General features: G+C 35.9%; 2 long non-coding RNA genes across 13 annotated transcripts; one reads left to right on the forward strand and one right to left on the reverse strand.

Annotated features, from left to right (window-relative positions):
• Positions 1 to 815: 815 nt before the first annotated feature.
• LOC148733837 (uncharacterized) lies at positions 816 to 11,336 on the forward strand. 12 transcript variants are annotated; one of them, XR_016000412.1, is made up of 12 exons: positions 973 to 1,509; positions 3,238 to 3,273; positions 4,401 to 4,472; positions 4,897 to 4,989; positions 5,463 to 5,553; positions 7,029 to 7,150; positions 8,427 to 8,564; positions 8,654 to 8,696; positions 8,794 to 8,858; positions 9,082 to 9,141; positions 9,310 to 10,833; positions 11,237 to 11,336. It is a non-coding gene; the product is annotated as an uncharacterized LOC148733837 (long non-coding RNA). The 12 variants fall into 12 exon arrangements; XR_016000411.1 differs by having other exon boundaries at positions 4,401 to 4,468; positions 5,445 to 5,553; XR_016000410.1 differs by lacking the exon at positions 8,427 to 8,564 and adding an exon at positions 6,459 to 6,539 and having other exon boundaries at positions 982 to 1,509; positions 4,401 to 4,468.
• Positions 11,337 to 14,792: 3,456 nt separating this feature from the next.
• On the reverse strand, positions 14,793 to 19,263 carry LOC148733838 (uncharacterized). Its single transcript, XR_016000414.1, has 3 exons — positions 19,201 to 19,263; positions 15,463 to 19,045; positions 14,793 to 15,017 (listed from the first exon to the last, which is right to left on the reverse strand). It is a non-coding gene; the product is annotated as an uncharacterized LOC148733838 (long non-coding RNA).
• Positions 19,264 to 21,630: the final 2,367 nt, after the last annotated feature.

Consider the following 21,630-nt stretch of genomic DNA (forward strand, 5'->3'; position numbering starts at 1 on the left):
AGCGACAAAGGTGCTTGGTTTGGCCAGGAGCCGTCGACAAGCTCGGCATCCACTGAAGATCGACAGCATTCGATTATCCTTGGGGCAAAGAGCTGAAAAATTAAAGTCAACACCACAGAAGGTTGTAAACAAGATTCTTCGTTGGAATCTGACGAAACCGATGGAGAAAAAGAAGAATGCGACAGATTTACCCTTTCTGCCGCGGGTTTTCTCTTCGCCGACTTTGTCCATTACTAAACGATCAACAGGGCGAGATAAAAAAAAAAAAAAAAAAAAAAAAAAAAAGACTGCTACACGATACTTTTCCCGGGAAAATCTTGATCCATTGTCATTGACGCCAGGTCTCGTCTATCTCATTGGTTTGCGGTTTCAGGAGGCGAGATAATCTCCTGGTGTGGCGCAAGTTGTTTACAAACCTTTGGGAGCTAAAATCTCGCATTTGATTTTGAGAGGAATACATCCACTTTGAACGAATTTATAGGGTATGTAGATTTCACCGATTTTCGTGAAATTTCGCCAAAACATTCCCGTGATGATGACTAACAAATGTGTGTCAGGAAATTTTGATCTTTTAAATATTTTTTACGTGGTGTCCATTTACGCAAAACGCTTCGCATATTTTTCGCTACCCTAACTTTAGATGCGAATATCCAGACAACCAATCAGAATATCGGAAAAGCCTGACACACCTTTGTTGATTGATGCCTTGTGAATGAGACTAGGCAGCCATTTTTCTCGTGCCGCGGGATCCGATACCCGATAAATTCGATAGAAGAACACTCGGTCGTTTCACGCCTTTCTGGCTCCTGACACCTCCTAAATAAAAAAATCGCCGAAATTATATTTTTATCGTAAATTGCATTTATTAACCTTTGTTTTGATGTCTAGTTTGTTAGGGTTTTCTTCCAACTAGCGCGCGTACGAATTTTCTCCCGAAGGACATCCGCGAAGGTAGGAGGTAACCTTAATTTTTGGGCTTTCAGGGTGGGCGCTTATTTGAGGCTGGGCGCTTATGGTAACCCATTCTCCCTGAGGTGATACCGCTGACAAACGCCAAGATGCCCCTTGGCTCGGGATTGAACTATCCCACGCCGGCAAAGGTCCTTGAGGAGAATAGAGCCTTTGTCTTAAAACGAATCAACCGCAATGTCATTCAAATGTTTACTTTGCCATCAAGGTCGTGATTTTACATCTTAGATTTACCGGCTTCGTGCACGCCTTCAGCATTATCTTTTTCTCCGTTCGATGTTTTTTTAATTTTTAACAAGCACAGCGTGTTCCAACTTGATGTGACAGCTTAGACTTAGTTATGGCTTAGAGAGGAAACCAGCAGCTACAGCCACAATGGTAGGCGTGTGTCGAGAATGGCAGTTGTTTTAGAAGTTGCTTAACGAGAATGTAGTGGAATACATCGCATAAACAATCCATTTCTGTTACATGATGACACATCTATGCTTTTGAAATGCTACCGGTTGCTACGTTGTTTACAAGGCAAGAGTCGAGAGTCGGGTAAGTACGTGACTAAATTCAGCTGAGTTTTATAAGTTCACAGTTCAACTTATGTTACAAGTAAGCTAGTGCCACGTATTCTTATTGCAGTATCATAAATGCCAAGCAAAGGTTTTGATTACCCTCCTGTCCAATAGCCAAAGGGGTTTTGAGCGGAATTACGCGAAACAATTCCATGCTTGCATAAATTTGGCTCCAGCGTTTCATTATTCAATAACTATTTGTAATCAGGCTTGTTTACTGGAGGTTTGAGATGGATCCAAAAACGAACGCAGCTCCTATAAGGATTTGGGAAATTTTTCTTTATAAAGTTCCCTGTGAAATCTGTCACTACGTTCCGAAAGTAAAGATGACCCATGATCTGACCTTGAACTGAGTTCGCTTGCAAACGAAGATACGTTCTTAATTTACTTTGATTTGGAGTCTGGCGCAGTTAAAACGCCGAATTTTTATAGGACACGAAGAAGCTAATCAACTACTTTAACCAAGTACATCAAAAGATCGATTTTTAACTCTGTCATGTTGGTTCGTTCCGAAGATTACCTTTTTTTTGGATTAAAAATTAAAACTAATTTCAATAAGTAACTGGCGTGACCAAGCAACTATCATTATGCATTGTTTGCGGTATTATTTGTCTCCACATTTCTTATTCAATAAACAATTTAAAAAGAAAGCTCCTAACTGGTTCAAGGTCTTTTCTTGTTATTTCCATAATATTAGGTAAATCTTAGTCAGTAGGGCTCAATGTTTTGTCCGTGTGAAAAGGTTATTCACTTGAAAAACGAGTGTAAGGGTGGCCCCTTAATTTTTTTCAAGGTGAGAATTAAGTACAGTGATCTACGTATGCTGTTCGACGGTGAAACCAAAACTTTACCTTTTCATTTGCCAAATATTGCATATAAATTATTGTAATTCATTGTGTGGTCCAAACAATGGATGCAAGTTCAGAATCTCAACCACTGAACTTTATCATTTGGTTAGAGCCATTTGAAAGACAAATTACCAGATGAAGTAAAAGGAAAGAAAAATAGAAATGTAATGCCACACTAGCCATGATGCGTGGAGGTTATGATTTTGATGGATTTTCATTCATTTATCTCATGCATTATGAAGAATTGAAACAGCTCAGAAGGCAGATATGTTTCTGTACTTTCCATTTCGTATTTATTCGCTCAGGAGAAAAGGAACAGAAATTTTAGCAATCTGTAGTAATTTAACCGTATTGCATAACCAAGTTATAAAGGAAAAGAGCTTGAATAATAGGCTTGTGGGATAGGATTTTCAATTTAACACACCAGCCTAGGAGAGTTAGGAGATGACTTGGCTTAGTAAAAAATGTACTACTTTCAAAAGCCAGGTAATTGCCAAGTCAATTAGATAGTGGAATTATCACAACCTTGGAAATATGTTAAGAGTTCATTCATAAATTTTAAAATAGGAAGAGCATTGTTTATCCTGAGATCACTCTCTCCGCTGATCGGAAACATTGAAATCAAGGTTAAAATTCAGAAAAGGAGTATTTATGCACCAATTATCAACAGCTATTTTTTTATGAAAGGCAAGTAAAGCAAACAAAAGCAACTTCTTGAAATAGTTTCCACTTGATCAAAGTTCAGGGTGATATTTAAAAAATTATACAGCACTCGATGGTTCCTTCTCACTCTCATATAGATTTTTTCCTTATTTAGTGGTACCAGTGACTTGGCTAACATATTCGTTCTTTTGCAGAAATTCGGACAATTCCCCTGGAGCTTTATTTCAAAGGTTTGTATGATTGTCCCCTATTTTTTATCTATAGTTCAACTTGCTTATAATACTAAGACTCATAGTTTTTATTGGAATTAAATTTGCTGCAAATCTAAAGCTATCACCTGTAGAGGATCTATATACCTTGGCTGGCCCCAAATTAAATGCTTTCTTTTGAGCTTGTTTAGGATATTGCTCTTAGACTTGCTGAGGATACTGGTCTTTGACTCGCTGAGGATACTGGTCTTTGACTCGCTGAGGATACTGGTCTTTGACTCGCTGAGGATACTGGTCTTTGACTCGCTGAGGATACTGGTCTTTGACTCGCTGAGGATACTGGTCTTTGACTCGCTGAGGATGCTGGGCTTTGACTCGCTGAGGATACTGGGCTTTGACTCGCTGAGGATACTGGTCTTTGACTCGCTGAGGATACTGGACTTTGACTCGCTGAGGATACTGGACTTTGACTCGCTGAGGATACTGGTCTTTGACTGGCTGAGGATACTGGGCTTTGACTCACTGAGGATACTGGTCTTTGACTCGCTGAGGATACTGGACTTTGACTCGCTGAGGATACTGGTCTATGACTCACTGAGGATACTAGGCTTTGACTTGCTGAGGATACTGGACTTTGTAAGTCTGGCTAATTGAGAAGAAGTCTGGTTGACTCGCTGAGAATAATTCTGGTTGGCTCGCTGAGAACAAGTCTGGTTGGCTCGCTGAGAACAAGTCTGGTTGGCTCGCTGAGAATAATTCTGGTTGGCTCGCTGGGAATAAGTCTGGTTGGCTCGCTGAGAATAAGTCTGGTTGGCTCGCTGAGAATAATTCTGGTTGGCTCGCTGAGAATAAGTCTGGTTGGCTCGCTGAGAATAATTCTGGTTGGCTCGCTGAGAATAAGTCTGGTTGGCTCGCTGAGAATAAGTCTGGTTGGCTCGCTGAGAATGATTCTGGTTGGCTCGCTGAGAATAAGTCTAGTTGGCTCGCTGAGAACGAGTCTGGTTGACTCACTGAGATGTTTGGTATTGCTATAATAAAAAATTATTTCAGCCAAAATTTCTCAAATAGGGTTAGTTGTAGTGGGAGTATGTCTTTCTGTCATTAGAAAGACATACTCCCACTTGTTTTTTTCTTCTTTTTTTCTCCAGTACAACTATCTAATGTCAAGTTATGGATCTTTACATTGTAACAATGAAGCTGTGAATGAATAGAGGTGGTAGGTGTGAATGATTTAAATCTTAGTGTGGAATTTTAAAGTAACATGCCCCACCTTTCCTCCCCCCCCCGCCCAAAAAAAAAAAAAATTAAATAACCAGAATACTAAATGCTAAGGAAGGCAAGGTAGTAATATTGTTGATTAAAATATATACCAATACCTAATCTAATTATAGTAATATCATGCATATGCTGCTAGAATTAGGTTTAATATAATTTAATAGGTTTACAACTACACAATTAACATTTGTGGGTAAAACCAATGTTCATAATGTTGATGTCTAGAACCTGTCTATCTAATAACAAATTAAGAATTCAGAGCAATTCTCGTTTCAACAGAACACTAACAAAATTTTAAACACATAGCTTCCCCAAATCAAAACATAACATTCAAAGTCATTAAAATACTTGACTATTTTCCATCTGCAGTAAGGACCACATTTGGAAGAAGAGGTCCATTTAGTGAGTTGATGATCCTTACTCTAAAAGAAAATAACCCCAGTCTAAATGTTTGCTTTTCAGGTAAGTTGAAAAATTTTGCTAATCAATGACAATTGATCTGACTGTTAAATCTCTCCTCTAGCTGATACACATTTCTTTGTAAATCAGCTACAGGAATTTGCCACTTAAGTTTAAGAATTTACATGCTAATTAACTGGGAGTTAAGAAGTTAATAAAAAAATTAATGTATTTCTGAATTAAGGCTGTTGTAGAGAGTCAATCTATATTTTTTCCTTCCTGATGTGCGTCAATGCAAAAAAAAACGGCTCATACTTATCTACTCTGTGGAGGGAATTGGTTTTTGAGGATATTGGTATAACTTAAAAATGAAAAGTGTAACATTTGAAAAATTGCTACCTGACAAATGTCTCCTAAAATTGTCCCAATAGCTGTTAACAGTGTTTGGTTTTACATATTGAATTAATATTGAACTGGTTACCCAGTTTTTAAACTTATAGTTTTACAATGAGCATCAGACATTTTGTTACACCTAGGAGAATCCCTGAAAGATGTAAGTGATGATCAAATGGAACATACAATTTGTCGCTAATGTGAACATTTCTCATCTACTTCTACAAGAGATTGGTGAGTAAACCATTGGAGAATATCTATTTTTTCAATTAGTTATAAATGTTATGGATGCAGAGATTAGTCACGTTAGGGAAAATATTGAGAAAAGGATAAATTTCATGTACAAATACTGCCTTTTCATGTATCATACAAACGAGGCAAAAATGTCGTCATCTTTCATGCATAGAGTTGGGCCGTAACATGATAAAATTAAATCTAAAGCAAATATCACATTTCTTTGTAAAACAATAGCAGAAAGTGCACAAGAAGGCATAAAGAAAACCATAAGAATGATTTCCTTCATTAATGAATTTTTTCCACAAAATTAATTTTAGCTATAATAATATACATGAAAAGATTTCTCGGTTCTGATTGGTTAAGATGAATGCAGTTTTCAGTTAATTCAGTGCAGAAGAGAGTTAATTCAGTGCAGAAGAGGGCTAATTCAGTGCAAAGAAAGAAACAAACCAGACATTCTGATTGGTCAGAATCATTGGTTAATGTCAATGTCAAGGTCAATGTCACTTGCAGAGTTTGAATAAATTATTTTTGCACATGATGCGTGCGCTTTTCTTCTGCGTAGTTATGAGAAGCTACCTCGTATTTTTTCATGTATATTATTAATAGATAATCACATGATTTTCTCGTGCAATTTGGAATAAATAGGCACTTGTAAATTTTTTCAAAGACCACAAATTGCACTCGCCCTATGGGCTCATGCAATTTTGTTTGTCTTTGAAAAAATCTACTCGTGCTTATTTATTCCAAATTGCACTCAAAGTCATGTGATTACCTTTACAAAAATCTGGAACTGTTCTTGTATCAAATTGGATCAACAAAATTCTTAGAGCTGATTGAACTCATGATATTCAACTATTGTTAAAAGGTTAACAAAATTTGTAAACATTTCATTTAAAAAGTCAAGTAGCAGAAAAGTCGGGACAAGCATCCAAGGGATCGAAAGAGCAGAAGGCTCCTCGTCACTAGAGAAAGCGAAAAGAGTAACTAAATTCTTTAAACTACAAATTAAACCAAAATAATTATTGTTTCTGGAACCTTTCATCAAAGTACTAACAAATAATGTAAATCCCTGATGTGCGAAATCATGTTCTATGAGTTTCATGTGCTGCAATAACTGGTGAAAACATAACATAACCATGGTGGAAAGGGAGTTGCTATAATTGTTGCAGTTCAAATTTCTGCAAAAAGGAATGCAAATTAACTTCATGGTCAATGATTGTTCAGAAAAACCTCCCTACTCTTGGTTTTCATGTGTTTTTGTTTTTTTTTCTTCATCTGGTGGTCATAACTTATGTTGCCAAAATAAAAAAAAGCGGGAATTTAATGCCTTGAACAATTGCAACCAAATTAAGGAAGACCTTTGAATAAGAAATTTAATTTGTGGTAAGCTGTATAATGCTGCATGCTTTGGGTGATTGACTTTTGACAATATATTAAAGACCTGATAAATACCATTACTTTGATATCAGGTAACAGCCATGAGAAAAAAATGTCTCACCCAAGAACCTGCTGGGGAATGTTTCCGGATTAAGGTTCTCCATGAAGATGACAGGGAGATAACAAGAAATTTTTTACCAAAGGAACATATCAGGTGAGTTCTGAAACAGTTGAATGATAAGTCATTACAAATAAAATAGATTAAAGTATAAAGTACCATATGGCATATATATATATATATATATATATATATATATATATATATATATATATAGATATAGATATATAGATATAGATATAGATATAGATATATATAGATAGCTCTCGCTTGGCTTTGCCTTTTGGCTACCTTGCGATTGAGCACTCTACACTGGGGTTGCCATTCGGGCGAAGCTCATCACCTTAGTTGTGATTTGAGCACTCGCGCATGGCAACGTGTCTGCACTTGGTCCCACAAGTGTAGCGCCCAGGCAATGGTTTATTCCAGAGCTTGGCCCAGTGTATGCACTGCACTGATGAGACCCACATAGGTCGAAACAGTGTGCACTGTCTGCAGTTATATATATATATATATATATATATATATATATATATATATATATATATAACTAACTGCAGAAAGTACTGTTTCGGCCTTCTGGGCCTCATCAGTACTGTGCTGATGCTAGGATGGGGGAGAACCGAGATGGTCACCCCAAACGACCCAACCTTGGTGGTATCGTCTAAGCCATGCCAGAGTGTTCAAACTAGAGTAAACTAGCGAGCATGCGCAATTGCAGCAGCAATGACTCATCCTAGATAGAGTGCTCAATTTGGACATGATATAATATTTATTAAAAACTTGATCATTGGATAATGCAATTCAAGACCTTTTATTGGTTTAGCCATTATGGTATATCAGCCAATATACCATAATCTACAAATATGGTTAGCACGTGTCAGCTTAAAATTAAAAGGGAGCTAACAATTTAATGAAATTTAATAATTTGATTTAAGGTTTGTAATAAAACAATTATTCCACTCGCGCTTGTTGGATATGAGACGATTATAGCCAACTCGGCACTACGCGCCCCGTTGGCTATCTATCATCTCATATCCAATGCGCACTCGTGGAATAATTGTTAAATATATATATATATATATATATATATATATATATATATAAGCAGAAAAGTGATGGTCAAGAGGCCAACTCCAATGTAGCTTTGTTGGTTTATTAGCTCGAAGTTTTGAACATCTCGGTCTTCCTTGGAGGCTTAATTATATATATATATATATATATATATATATATATATATATATATATATATATATATATATAAACCTGCTCTGATAAATAGATATGCCTGCACACTATACAACTGTAGTGCATGGCCTTTAATAATTAAGCATCAACATGCTTACATTCTCTCTCATCAATTTATTTACAGGAGGTGTATGACTGGGTGGGTCAAGAGACTTCCCAAGACTATTTTACATTACATCAACTTGAATCTGGTTTTTTTTCTGATACAAAACTACCCACTGATAATCTCATCCAATCAGAAAAATTGTGCCTGATAACAAGGGTAAGTAACATGTAAAAAGGATCTTGAAAAGGCCATGTAGTAACAGCTAAATTAAAAAAAAAATGGTTTATGTCAATTTTACTTCACAGAAAAAAAGATGAAGCAAATGAAATATTTGGGAAAGATGATGAGGTGAGAAAAATGAAAACAGATCATTTGGTCCCTTAGTTTTTTTTTTTTCTTTTTAAAAATCCATCTTATTAATTTTACTTATCTTTCAAAACTCTAGTTGATTTCAGGTGTCTTTCTATGGCAAGTTTGATTCTGATAAATCACTTGATTCCACTATTCCTGGTAAGTAGAGAATTCTCTTTACAGAATTTTAAAAAAATGAAAAATGAAAAAATGAAGCTGTAAACCTATTTGTTTCTGTACTTCTAAAGATAGCAAACTTTAAATAAAGTAACAAGAAATCACCTTTATAAAGTTATATTTTTATATACTCATGCATAATACAAATTTAACTGCGAACTGCAAGATGAAAAAAAAATCAAGGCCTTTCTCTTTAACTTTAAAGATGACAAGGACTTGGGAGAGCAAAGACACGACATTGAGGAGAGGAAGACTTTAAGTGAGGGTAAGATTTAACAAACAAAATTCATTAAGTTTCATGGCTGGTGAATTTCTCCAGTTTTCTAATTTGCTCAAAGCATTCGAAAATGGGAAATTCCAATCCTGCATGACCATTAGCAAAAACCTATAAACAACTGACAACAAAAATTTCTTACTATCCTCAAAAAACCAGAAATGAAGAAAAAGAAGAGCCGAAAGAGAAGAAAGAAGAAAAATAATGAATCTCAGCAAGAAGGAAACGAAAAACCTAGTTAAAGTGTAGATGAAGTTATTAATAAGTGCAAAAATTATCATGTAATGTCTTGTATATTGAAATAGCCTTAACTTTTCGGTTGATACTTGTCAAAAAGTTATCTTTGCAAATTTGATGAGAATAAATGATATAAAGTTTTCCAATATGTATTAGTAGACTGTAATCGGGCCAGATATTTGGTATTATTTGACATTTTCCAGAGGCAAAGAGATCAATTAGCTATAATTATATGCAACTGATAACAAAAATTTTTGTTTTAGTCATCATGGTAATTATGCACTTACCAGCGGCCCTCCCGGGGAGAGGGGGGGTGGGGAAGAGGGTGACCCTGGGGAACCCCTGGGCATTGCAAAGGCATTTCCTAAACCCCCTAACCAACAATAACATTGTTCAACATAAAGCTACCAATGCCCCTCCCCTGGGGACAAAGAAGTATGCTCTACTAACTCAAACAATGTAATGCTCCAAACGAATGTTATTTGCCACAAACAAAAACTTACTTCAGCTTGTGTTTACTATACAGGGCTCAAAGTTAAAAACATCCTATGTGGCTTTTGGCGGCGACTAACTGGAAAAAGTAGTAGTAGTAGTAGTAGTAGTTTTTTTACATCTGAAGATATCAATGGTAACAACCAGTCCCCATGGTAAGGACCTCTTATTCTCAAGATGGCGGCAATGGTAAAAATCCAGTGGGTGTTTTCCCATGTGAATAGACAAAAGTCTATTACCCCGTATGACCCCAGGGTGGACCCCAGGGTGGACCCCCAGGATGGCAGCTGCTAAGTGCATAATTATTAACCTCGTTATCTGTTTGTTAAAAATTCACAAACAATCATTTTATAAATCAAAGATCTCTTGCTAATAATATCCTTACTGAAGCAATCTCATCTCTGTAATAATCTAGAAAAGTTTCCTAAACATAAACATGTCAGAACATTTTTTCATAGCGAATTAGATTTGTCATTTTGATTTGCATTTATTTTGATGAGATCCCTGATATAAAAGATAGTTTATGACGAAAAAATTCATTTTAAGAAAGAAATGATCATGTACTTTTAGATCATATATCCTATGAATACACTCCTCATAAATTACTGGGGCTTTCCGAAGGATACGCCCGAGATAACTTTGGCTTTTTTTTCGCTGAGAATAAGTCTGGTTGGCTCGCTGAGAATAATTCTGGTTGGCTCGCTGAGAATAAGTCTAGTTAGCTCGCTGAGAATGAGTCTGGTTGACTTGCTGAGATGTTTGGTATTGCTATAATAAAAATTATTTCAGCCAACATTTCTGAAATAGGGTTAGTTGTAGTGGGAGTATGTCTCTCTGTCATTAGAAAGACATACTCCCACTTGTTTTTTCCTCTTTTTTTCCCCAGTACAACTGTCTAATGGCAAGTGATGGATGTTTACATTGTAACAATGAAGCTGTGAATGAATAGGGGTGGTAGGTGTGAATTATGTAAATCTTATTGTGGAATCTTAAAGTAACATGCCCCACCTTTCCTCCAAAAAAAATAAAAATAACCAGAATACTAAATGCCAAGTTGTCAACCCTTTCTCTTACAACTTAGTTGATTTCTGGTACTTAATTTAGTTCATAACTTCCTTTCCTTTTTTTTTTAATTCTCTTCCTTGCCATGGTCATAATCACTGCAATTTCTGGGTTTACCTTATTTATCATTTTTGGCCTAGAGTTCCTTCTTGTCTCTTGGAAGTCAAATCATCCATCTAGAAGGCCTTTTTTAGTTGAAGAGTGTTTCATCTACCTATTACCCATGCCTGTCATCTTAAATTGACTTTCACTCAAAATTCACACCTAACTTTTTGTATTTGTTTCTCTTCCACAGTTGATGACTGGGATGGGAATTCACAGAAATGCAAACCAATGATATTTATCATGTGTTAAATAAATAAATCTTGAATATTAATAAAAATCATCAAAATATACTGGCTGACTTATGCAAAATAGTTATGGTAGCATGGGAAAAAATAGGGAGATAAAGAGAACCATCTGAATTAAATTAAATAAGTTTAGATCCTAAAAGTGATTACAGTGAAGGAAAAATGTCTGATTCAGTTAATAGCAAATCAGTTCTTGAAAATCTTGTAAGAAATAATAAAGAATGCACAGGGTTTTCAATGAGGTTTTCAGTTTTTTGTATGACATGTATTTTTAACCCACAAAAAGGTCAAAATAGGTGTATTGCCTCTTGGTATCTAATGAAAATCAAATCCCTCTAATTGAATATACTAAAACTGTAATTAATACTACTTCTCTTGTTGTGGCCATCAACGATATTCAATATTCAGATATTTTTCTATTAAAAACAATATGAACTATTGAAAAGTAATATTGCTTCAATCAACTGATTTGTGAAAACTCCCCTTGGGTGAACATTTTGCAACAAACTTTGACTCGATATCAATAATAGGTAAAAAATTCCCTTCTCCTTGCAGTTAAAGGCAAGTACATTACTTACTCATAGTTCATAAAAGCCTTGAAAGTATTCGAAGATGCTTGAATTCAAAAATAACAAATTCAAGGTCTTGAAAGTGCTTGAATTTGAGGACTAGAGCTTGATTTTTGCAACGCTTTTTCTTTAGCAATTTTCGAGTAAAAAATTGCAGTACTTTAATAGAAAAGCTGAGAAATAATGTTAAATAATTTTAAAATTTCTTATGCAAACCTTTCCAAAAAAGGTCCTTCAATTTTTCTAAGACTTGGCAAAGTCATTGAAAAGCCCTTCAATTTCAACCTTTGGCATCTGTAGGAACCTACTCCTATTATTTTGTTTATTGTCTAGTACCATAACAACATTCATTACACTCTAGCAGGCAAAAATAAAAACAAGTAGACTTATTCATGATTGGAAATGACAAAATTGCGTAACGACAGCACAAATGGCAATAGGGCAGTCTCCTAAAGATAACTCCAAATGTGCGATAGAGAAAGCCCAAGTTCAAGCAGCTATGCGTCTGCTTGAAGGGAAAAAAAAGTCTAAAACAGCAAAACATGATGAAATATTCCTTGCATAATGAATATGAAGTTTCAGCATTTAATTTTTATTTATCAAAATGTACATCTTTCATGGTTTTAATTTCTGGTTTCTCTCTTGTTGTGGAAAAATGAAGTAACCTTAGTAATGGGATAGGATCCGATTCAAGCTTTGAACTTAATTCGACACAAATATCCAGTGCTACTTTATCTGCTGAAATTTATGCCAGAAGCTCTATAAAAATATCGGTTTAGGCCTTCCCTGCACTTTGTAATCCCAAGAAAAAGAAAATAGAGATTACCTTAACATATTGCAGCAAAATCCCAGCTTATCTTGAACCTAAAACTTTGCCCTGGAAAAAAAAAACTATACTTCTGCGCATGCGCCAAGAGCAAAGTTTGGCACGAGCCTTCTTTCGCAAAACGTCTCTCGGGATCACTCACAGTTTCTGGGCAACGAGTCGATTTTAAATCGTCACGATTTATAAGTCACTCGATAAACGATTTAAAGCGAGACTCGTTTGTTTGTGAATAGAAACGAGACTCGTTTATAGAAACGAGACTCGTTTTTAGAAACGAGACTCGTTTTTAGAAACGAGACTCGTTTGTAGAAACGAGACTCGTTTGTAGAAACGAGACTCGTTTGTAGAAACGAGACTCGTTTTTAGAAACGAGACTCGTTTGACAAAACGAGAGTCGTTTTGCGAAAGAAGGCTCGTGTGCCAAACTTTGCTCTTGGCGCATGCGCTGAAGTATAGTTTTTTTTTCCAGGGTAAAGTTTTAGGTTCAAGATAAGCTGGGATTTTGCTGCAATATGTTAAGGTAATCTCTATTTTCTTTTTCTTGGGATTACAAAGTGCAGGGAAGGCCTAAACCGATATTTTTATAGAGCTTCTGGCATAAATTTCAGCAGATAAAGTAGCACTGGATATTTGTGTCGAATTAAGTTCAAAGCTTGAATCGGATCCTATCCCATTACTAAGGTTACTTCATTTTTCCACAACAAGAGGGAAACCAGAAATTAAAACCATGAAAGATGTACATTTTGATAAATAAAAATTAAATGCAGAAACTTCATATTCATTATGCAAGGAATATTTCATCATATTTTGCTGTTTTAGACTTTTTTTCCCTTCAAGCAGACGCATAGCTGCTTGAACTTGGGCTTTCTCTATCGCACATCTGGAGTTATCTTTAGGAGACTGCCCTATTGCCATTTGTGCTGTCGTTACGCAATTTTGTCATTTCCAATCATGGATAAGTCTACTTGTTTTTATTTTTGCCTGCTAGAGTGTAATGAATGTTGTTATGGTACTAGACAATAATCAAAAAAATATATTACTATATAGCAGTAGGTTCTTACAGATGCCAAAGGTTGAAATTGAAAAAAAAAAAAAGCCGAATTTATTTCGGGCGTTTCCTTCGGAAAGCCCGAGTAATTTATGAAAACTGTATTCATAGAATACATGATCTAAAAGTACATGATCATTTCTTTCTTAAAATGAATTTTTTCGTCGTAAACTATCTTTTATCTCAGGGATCTCATCAAAATAAACGCAAATCAAAATGACAAATCTAATTCGCTATGAAAAAATGCTCTGACATGTTTATGTTTAGGAAAATTTTCTAGATTATTACAGAGATGAGATTGCTTCGGTAAGGATATTTTTAAGAGAGAGAGCTTTGATTTAGTGATTGTTTGTGAATTTTTAAGAAACAGATAACGAGATTAATAATTATGTACCTAGCAGCTGCCATCCTGGGGGTCGACCCTGGGGTCATACGGGGGAATAGACTTTCGTCGCCAATTTTGCATTGAAGTGCATTTGCACCTCCGAGACGAGACACATGGGAAAACACCCACTGGATTTTTACCATTGCCGCCATCTTGAGAATAAAAGATCCTTACCATGGTGACTGGCTATTACCATTGATACCTACAGATGTAAAAAAACTACTACTACTACTACTTTTTCCAGTTAGTCGTCGGCAAAAAGCCACATAGGATGTTTTTAACTTTGAGCCCTGTATAGCCCTGTATAGTAAACACAAGCTGAAGTAAGTTTTAGCTTGTGGCAAATAACATTCTTTTGGAGCATTACATTGTTTGAGTTAGTAGAGCATACTTCTTTGTCCCCAGGGGAAGGGCATTGGTAGCTTTATATTGAACAATGTTATTGTTGGTTAGGGGGCTTAGGAAATTCCTTTGCAAATGCCCAGGGGTTCCCCGGGGTCACCCTCTCCCCCCCTGGGACGGCCGCTGATAAGTGCATAATGACCATAATGACTGAAACAAAAACTTTTGTTATCAGTTGCATATAATTATAGCTCGTTGACCTCTTTGCCTCTGGAAAATGTTGTCAAGTAATACCATCTGGCCCGATTACAGTCGACTAATACGTATTGGAAAACTTTATATCATTTATTCTCATCACATTTGCAAAGATAACTTTTTGACAGGTATTGAAAGAAAAGTTAAGGCTATTTCAATATAGAAGACATTGCATGATAATTTTTGCACTTATTAATAACTTCATCTACACTTTAACTAGGTTTTTCGTTTCCTTCTTGCTGAGATTCATTATTTTTCTTCTTTCTTCTCTTTCGGGTCTTCTTTTTCTTCCTTTCTGGTTCTGTGAGGATAGTAAGAAGAAATTGCTGTCGTCAGTTGTTTATAGGTTTTTGGTCATGCGGGATTGGCCTGAATTTCCCATTTTGGAATGCTTTGAGCAAATTAGAAAACTGGAGAAATTCTTCAGCCATGAAACTTAATGAATTTTGTTTGTTAAATCTTACCCTCACTTAAAGTTTTCCTCTCTTCAATGTCATGTCTTTGCCCTCCCATGTCCTTGTCATCTTTAAAGTTAAAGGGAAAGGCCTTGATTTTTTTTCTTCTTGCAGTTGGCAGTTAAATTTGTATTATGCATGAGTCTATAAAAACATAACTTTATAAAGGTGATTTCTTGTTACTTTATGTAAAGTTTGCTATGTTTAGAAGTACAGAAACAAATAGGTTTACAGCTTCATTTTTTCATTTTTAATTTTTTAAAATTCTGTAAAGAAAATTTTTCCACTTACCAGGAATAGTGGAATCAAGGGATTTATCAGTATCGGGCTTCATACACGAGTAAGTCCCTTTAGAACTTCTGCAATAGAACCTTCTGCTATCACATCACACTCTACACACAGTTCCCGCAAGCCAGCATCCTGGAAGCGTTTGCCAGTGTTGGACAACATGGTGCATGCTGTGTGGAATACTTCCATTTTCATAACCATATCTTTCAATTTTGCGCTTTGTTTCCATTGTCCCTCGCTTGCCTTTGCATACAGTGTTAAGTCAATGACGAAGCCGATGCTCTTTAAGTTGAGCGTGTTCTTTACCTTGAGAGACTGCACTAGAACCTTGTGAACGGTAGCCATGTCATTAGCAGGCACATCGATACTCGGGAGATACCTGTTGACAGCCAGTGAGATAGTTGAACCTCATTAAGGACAGAAATGTTAAATCCATCCTAGCCACTGGCTTTTTGGTTCCTGCACCAGAAAGGGTCTCCTCCAATCTATTTATAATACCCCACGGGAGTGTTGCTTTGATATATGGCTTGATAGTTTCAGGCAAAGGACCGATCTCATGCCCCAATCGGTGTGGCATCTGGATAAGTTGAACATTGTTCGGCATACGGTAACAGTATTTGCTTGGGTGGTTTTTGTACTCCTGCCGTAACTCCTTAAATAATGTCCTGGCCAAAAGAGGTAACAAGGCGCCGCACGCGATCAGAATATTCCGCCGAGATGTGTGTGTGTGTTGCCAGTTTAGAGTATAGAAACGCATCTAGTTCTTCTGAAAGTTTGACTGCACTATCACATAGCTCGGTAGGTTTCGGAGGCCATGACATCTTACTAATATTTGGGTGAAGTGCATCACAGAAGTACAGGCCAGCTTAAGATTCATATATAAATATGAAAGGAAACCCTCTGTATTAACATCTGAAGTTTCTTCTCGGATTACCCTAGACGTGGGTGTGATGGATTTTCAGAACGGTTTACTTTTAAGTGTAAGCAGATGCTGAAAGTGTGGCCTGAGAAAGGCTTTGAATGGCGACGCACCTCATTTCTGTGTTTTCAAACATACAACCATTTTTCGCGATTTTCTTTACATATCAAGAAAAACATCTCGATTTCTCCTTTGATGCTGATCATGATCACAGACTTCCTTTTTTTGAATTTGTTATTTCATGCTATTCTGACATCTTACTTTTCTACATTTACATATCCGCTCGCTTGCACCGGCTCTACAATCTCTTCTTTTCTACTTTTTATTCCAAACAAGTTAATGAAATGACTTATATCTACTTGTACGTCTTTGGCAGGAACAACAGCAATCCATCGTTTCATGAAAAACATCTTCCCGTCATTGCTTTGTGCAGTGGCTTTGGTTGGATGTTTTCCACGCATCGAGTGGCAGTTTGGGAGTTTACAATGGAAAAATTTGATTAAGACAAAAAAAAAAAAAAAAAAAGGAAATAACCAGAATACTAAACGCCAAGTTGTCAGCCCTTTCTCTTACAAGTTAGTTGATTTAGTTCATAACTTCCTCTCCTTTTTCTTTAATTCCCTTCCTTGCCATGGTTATAATCACTGCCATTTCTGGGTTTACCTTATTTATCATTTTTGGCCTAGAGTTCCTTCTTGTCTCTTGGAAGTCAAATCATCCATCTAGAAGGCCTTTTTTAGTTGAAGATTGTTTCATCTTTCTATTACCCATGCCTGTCATCTTAAATTGACTTTCACTCAAAATTCACACCTAACTCTTTGTATTTGTTTCTCTTCCACAGTTGATGACTGGGATGGGAATTCACAGAAATGCAAACCAATGATATTTATCATGTGTTAAATAAATAAATCTTGAATATTAATAAAAAATCATCGAAATGTACTGGCTGACTTATGCAAAATAGTTATTGTAGCATGGAAAAAAAAAGGGAGATAATAAGAACCATCTGAATTAAATTAAGTAAGTTTAGATCCTAAAAGTGATTACAGTGAAGGAACAATGTCTGATTCAGTTAATAGCAAATCAGTTCTTGAAAATCTTGTAAGAAATAATAATGAATGCACAGGGTTTTCAATGAGGTTTTCAGTTCTTTTTTTATGACATGTATTTTTAACCCATTAAAAGGTCAAAATATGTGTATTGCCTCTTGGTATCTAATGAAAGTCAATTCCCTCTAATTGAATATACTAAAACTGTAAATAGTACAACTTCTGTTGTTGTGGCCATCAGCGATATTCAATATTCAGACAATTTTCTATTAAAAACAACATGAACTATTGAAAAGTAATATTGCTTCAATCAACTGATTTGTGAAAACTCCCCTTGGGTGAACATTTTGCAACAAACTTTGATTCGATATCAATAATAGATAAAAAATTCCTTTCTCCTTGCAGTTAAAGGCAAGTACATTACCTACTCATAGTTCATAAAAGCCTTGAAAGTCTTTGAAGATGCTTGAATTCAAAAATTACAAATTCAAGGTCTTGAAAGTACTTGAATTTGAGGACTAGAACTTGATTTTTGCAATGCTTTTTCTCAACAATTTTCAAGTAAAAAATTGCAGTACTTTAATAGAAAAGCTGAGAAATAATGTTAAATAATTTTTAAACTTTCTTATGCAAACCTTTCCAAAAGAGGTCCTTCAATTTATCTAAAACTTGGCAAAGTCATTGAAAAGCCCTTCAATTTCAACCTTTAGCACCTGTAGGAACCTACTCCTATTATTTTGATTATTGTCTAGTACCATAACAACATTCATTACACTCCAGCAGGCAAAAATAAAAACAAGTAGACTTATTCATGATTGGAAATGAAAAAATTTCGTAACGACAGTAACAATGGCAACAGGGCAGTCTCCTAAAGATAACTCCAGATGTGCGATATAGAAAGCCCAAGTTGAAGCAGCTATGCGTCTACTTAAAGGGAAAAAAAAAGTCTAAAACAGCAAAATATGATGAAATATTCCTTGCATAATGAATACGAAGTTTCAGCATTTAATTTTTATTTATCAAAATGTACATCTTTCATGGTTTTAATTTCTGGTTTCCCTCTTGTTGTGGAAAGATGAAGTAACTTTAGTAATGGGATAGGATCCGATTCAAGATTTCAACTTAATTAATTAGTTAATTAATTAGTGCTACTTTATGTGCTGAAATTCATGCTAGAAGCTCTATAAAAATATCGGTTAAGGCCTTCCCTGCACTTTATAATCCCAAGAAAAAGAAAATAGAGATTACCTTAACATATTGCAGCAAAATCCCAGCTTATCTTGAACCTAAAACTTTACCCTGGAAAAAAAAATATATACATCCGCGCATGCGCCAAGAGCAAAGTTTGGCACACGAGTATTCTTTCGCAAAACGACTCTCGTTTCGTCAAACGAGTCTCGTTTTTAAAAATGAGTGTCGTTTCTACAAACGAGTCTCGTTTCTAAAAACGAGTCTCGTTTCTAAAAACGAGTCTCGTTTCTAAAAACGAGTCTCGTTCCTAAACGAGTCTCGTTTCTATTCACAAACAAACGAGTCTCGCTTTAAATCGTTTATCGAGTGACTTATAAATCGTGACGATTTAAAATCGACTGGTTGCCCAGAAACTGTGAGTGATCCACTGTGAGTGATCCGCCCCGTCTCTCGTTTCTAAAAACGAGTCTCGTTTCTAAAAACGAGTCTCGTTTCTAAAAACGAGTCTCGTTTCTAAAAACGAGTCTCGTTTCTACAAACGAGTCTCGTTTCTATAAACGAGTCTCGTTTCTATTCACAAACAAACGAGTCTCGCTTTAAATCGTTTATCGAGTGACTTATAACTCGTGACGATTTAAAATCGACTCGTTGCCCAGAAAATGTGAGTGATCCCACAAATCATTGCCGCAAGTAAGTGTATAACTTTTCATTCCTTACATTTTTATGCCTGGTGTCATATCATGAAACATTTCAAGTGGCAGCATTGTCAGTGGGTTGTCAAAACTCGTCCTTAAACAAAAGGAAGAGTTTAACATTTTAACATTTATCAATAACGCCAAGAAGTTCCTTTATAAGATAAATACAGTAAGATAATTAAGAGCTTGTTTCACTATCATCGATGCATTGCAATAGCTAACAAACTGTGAGCTAGATTTTTGTCAATGAATATTTAACTGAGTTGTTTGGCGACGGGGTCCTATCCTGTCCGCGTTTCAAGTTTTATTAGATTTAAATAAGAATTGGATTTGCGATATGGATTTTCGGTGCAACAGAACAAATACGTTTAAACAATGGAACGTTGATTGGACAACTTACAATGTTTGAAGGTGATATACGCCATTAAAGGGGTTACCTTTTATTTGCTTGATTTTGTTACCGTGAAGAAACCTGTGAACAGTAACGCATACGACGGATTAAATCGCATTATTGACACTCTTGTTTGTTTAGTCTTTTTTTCTGTAAATATTCCGGCACTTTTTAAACAACCGTGCATACATAGAAGACTCGTATCTATTGGAGATTGTTGTTCATCAGTTGATGGGGGTGACAGTTACTAAACTGGCGATCCATGCATGTAGACTCCGCAAAGATTCCTAGCATGTAGACTCCAGCAAAGAGTCCTAGCATGTAGACTCCAAGAAAGAGTCCTAGCATGTAGACTCCAGCAAAGAGTCCTAGCATGTGCACTCCAGCAAAGAGTCCTAGCATGTACACTCCAGCAAAGATTCCTAGCATGTAGACTCCAGCAAAGAGTCCTAGCATGTAGACTCCAGCAAAGAGTTGATTTAAAAAGAGAAAATTTATTCGCCACTCACAGACAGAGTAAATTGAACGCATCTGATCATGCAGAAGGTGATGTAAATGATGTAGATGATGTAAATGATGTATTGATGTAACGATGGTTCGACTAAAAGGAAAAATTACGTTATAAATTACAATAGATCTAAGAAAATTAACAAAGGAAATGAAAACGAAAATAGGACGAAAGACTTACGGATATGTCCTCCTATCGACGTAAACCGGGGCCGAGTGAAATACACGATGATTTAGAATAAGAACTTGCCGCAACAAAGGTAAAACTGAATATATTGTCCATTGAAAAACGAGAACTTGAAAGTGTAATCAAACGAGTCACATGAAGATAAGGGTTAAAATCTAAATCAACAGTAACGCACGTACGTGACAGGTCACGCACGTTTGAATCTTACAGTCCATTTCCATCGTTATGATGCCACTCTTAACGGCTATGAACGAATCACGTTAAGTAAAGTTGATTTTGCATTCTTAGGAATGATGCATTTTATGAGATGTTAACAAAATGTTTTCTTTGTAAAATTTAGAAAACTCCAGGTCAAGATCGGGCAAAGCAGTAACAAGAATTATACTACGACCATTATATTACGACCATTTTTACTGGCGAATCTAGAATCGAGACTCACAGAAGAAATAACCTTAGACTATTGGATAACAACGAGAAAAAAAGACGTTAAAAGTTTGAGAAGAAACAGCGTATTAAAGGTATCGACTTTACTTGAGCTACATGTTTTTGAGCAGTTTCCGTATTAGTGATGGAGCATCTTTTGCCGTAAATTGCTACCCACTTATCATTTTTGTTGAGCGCTTAAGTCAGACTCAATGATATTATTATTATTATTATTATTATTATTATTATTAAATTGAAGGTATGAAACTTTTCAACAGTTGCCGAATTTAAGCGGGTATAGCCCCAGCATATTTTCTATAGCCATGGACCACGAATGTTAAAATTACCCTTTCTAATTGTGAGCTACTCACAAGACTTCTAATGTATTAGCATCAGCAAATGCATTATCAGGAATTACTCTCAGGTTGTTGGCCATCAATCCTCTGTTATGAATAAAAGAAGAAATACAAAGACTGTCATGATTGCTCTTAGGCTCTTGGGTTGCAACCAGTTAGCAGACAGTATAGAAGTGTCAAGTTTATAAAGTTAATCCTCCCAAGAATACTTTTTTTAGCTAGCTGAACAAGTTCAGATCTCACCAGGTGTGAAATAAGCAATATCCGTTTGCTTTATGGTACAAAAATATATTCTTATGATTAAGGACTGTCTTTATATGACACATTACCTGGTTCAAAGTTTGGGCTCTCATGAACCCTTCTCAAAATTCCTGCTCTGGACACCGTTTTTGAGAGCATAAGAAATCACCGTCCTCAATGATATTATTATTATTATTATTATTATTATTATTA

Source organism: Stylophora pistillata, chromosome 4, assembly GCF_964205215.1.
Source record: "Stylophora pistillata chromosome 4, jaStyPist1.2, whole genome shotgun sequence".
Lineage (NCBI taxonomy): Eukaryota > Metazoa > Cnidaria > Anthozoa > Scleractinia > Pocilloporidae > Stylophora > Stylophora pistillata.